We start from the raw sequence: 2500 nt of genomic DNA on the forward strand, positions 1-2500 counted from the left end.
TGGTCGGCTGACGCGTCTTCCAAGAACAAGCTACTAAACATTCCTTTCAAGGGGAAAACGCTGTTTGGCCCTGACTTGAAAGAGATTATCTCGGATATCACTGGGGGTAAGGGCTACGCCCTTCCTCAGGATCGGCCTTTCAAGGCGAAAAATAGACCCAATTTTCGTCCCTTTCGTAAAAACGGACCAGCCCAAAGTGCTACGTCCTCTAAGCAAGAGGGTAATACTTCTCAAGCCAAGCCAGCTTGGAGACCAATGCAAGGCTGGAACAAGGGAAAGCAGGCCAAGAAGCCTGCCACTGCTACCAAGACAGCATGAAATATTGGCCCCCGATCCGGGACCGGATCTGGTGGGGGGCAGACTCTCTCTCTTCGCTCAGGCTTGGGCAAGAGATGTTCTGGATCCTTGGGCGCTAGAAATAGTTTCCCAGGGTTATCTTCTGGAATTCAAGGGACTTCCCCCAAGGGGGAGGTTCCACAGGTCTCAGTTGTCTTCAGACCACATAAAAAGACAGGCGTTCTTACATTGTGTAGAAGACCTGTTAAAAATGGGAGTGATTCATCCTGTTCCACTAAGAGAACAAGGGATGGGGTTCTACTCCAATCTGTTCATAGTTCCCAAAAAAGAGGGAACGTTCAGACCAATCTTAGATCTCAAGATCTTAAACAAGTTTCTCAAGGTTCCATCTTTCAAGATGGAAACCATTCGAACTATTCTTCCTTCCATCCAGGAAGGTCAATTCATGACCACGGTGGATTTAAAGGATGCGTATCTACATATTCCTATACACAAGGAACATCATCGGTTCCTAAGGTTTGCATTCCTGGACAAACATTACCAGTTCGTGGCGCTTCCTTTCGGATTAGACACTGCTCCAAGGATTTTCACAAAGGTACTAGGCTCCCTTCTAGCGGTGCTAAGACCAAGGGGCATTGCAGTAGTACCTTACCTGGACGACATTCTGATTCAAGCGTCGTCCCTTCCTCAAGCAAAGGCTCACACGGACATTGTCCTGGCCTTTCTCAGATCTCACGGCTGGAAAGTGAACGTGGAAAAGAGTTCTCTATCCCCGTCAACAAGGGTTCCCTTCTTGGGAACAATTATAGACTCTTTAGAAATGAGGATCTTTCTAACAGAGGCCAGAAAAACAAAACTTCTAGACTCTTGTCGGATACTTCATTCCATTCCTCTTCCTTCCATAGCTCAGTGCATGGAAGTGATCGGGTTGATGGTAGCGGCGATGGACATAGTTCCTTTTGCGCGCATTCATCTAAGACCATTACAACTGTGCATGCTCAGTCAGTGGAATGGGGACTGTACAGACTTGTCTCCGAAGATACAAGTAAATCAGAGGACCAGAGACTCACTCCGTTGGTGGCTGTCCCTGGACAATCTGTCTCAAGGGATGACGTTCCGCAGACCAGAGTGGGTCATTGTCACGACCGACGCCAGTCTGATGGGCTGGGGCGCGGTCTGGGGATCCCTGAAAGCTCAGGGTCTTTGGTCTCGGGAAGAATCTCTTCTACCGATAAATATTCTGGAACTGAGAGCGATATTCAATGCTCTCAAGGCCTGGCCTCGGCTAGCGAGGACCAAGTTCATACGGTTTCAATCAGACAACATGACAACTGTTGCGTACATCAACCATCAGGGGGGAACAAGGAGTTCCCTAGCGATGGAAGAAGTGACCAAAATCATTCTATGGGCGGAGTCTCACTCCTGCCACCTGTCTGCTATCCACATCCCAGGAGTGGAAAATTGGGAAGCGGATTTTCTGAGTCGTCAGACATTGCATCCGGGGGAGTGGGAACTCCATCCGGAAATCTTTGCCCAAGTCACTCACCTGTGGGGCATTCCAGACATGGATCTGATGGCCTCTCGTCAGAACTTCAAAGTTCCTTGCTACGGGGCCAGATCCAGGGATCCCAAGGCGGCTCTAGTGGATGCACTAGTAGCACCTTGGACCTTCAAACTAGCTTATGTGTTCCCGCCATTTCCTCTCATCCCCAGGCTGGTAGCCAGGATCAATCAGGAGAGGGCGTCGGTGATCTTGATAGCTCCTGCGTGGCCACGCAGGACTTGGTATGCAGATCTGGTGAATATGTCATCGGCTCCACCTTGGAAGCTACCTTTGAGACGAGACCTTCTTGTTCAGGGTCCGTTCGAACATCCGAATCTGGTTTCACTCCAGCTGACTGCTTGGAGATTGAACGCTTGATTTTATCGAAGCGAGGATTCTCAGATTCTGTTATCGATACTCTTGTTCAGGCCAGAAAGCCTGTAACTAGAAAGATTTACCACAAAATTTGGAAAAAATATATCTGTTGGTGTGAATCTAAAGGATTCCCTTGGGACAAGGTTAAGATTCCTAGGATTCTATCCTTCCTTCAAGAAGGATTGGAAAAAGGATTATCTGCTAGTTCCCTGAAGGGACAGATTTCTGCCTTGTCGGTATTACTTCACAAAAAGCTGGCAGCTGTGCCAGATGTTCAAGCCTTTG

The 2500-nt window shown here is 48.5% G+C and overlaps 1 protein-coding gene across 1 annotated transcript in view; it reads left to right on the top strand.

The window, feature by feature from the left end:
• EIF4G3 (eukaryotic translation initiation factor 4 gamma 3) overlaps positions 1-2500 on the top strand; it is a 477611-nt gene that overhangs the window by 115871 nt on the left and 359240 nt on the right.

Source organism: Bombina bombina, chromosome 8, assembly GCF_027579735.1.
Source record: "Bombina bombina isolate aBomBom1 chromosome 8, aBomBom1.pri, whole genome shotgun sequence".
In the NCBI taxonomy this organism is placed as follows: Eukaryota; Metazoa; Chordata; class Amphibia; order Anura; family Bombinatoridae; genus Bombina; species Bombina bombina.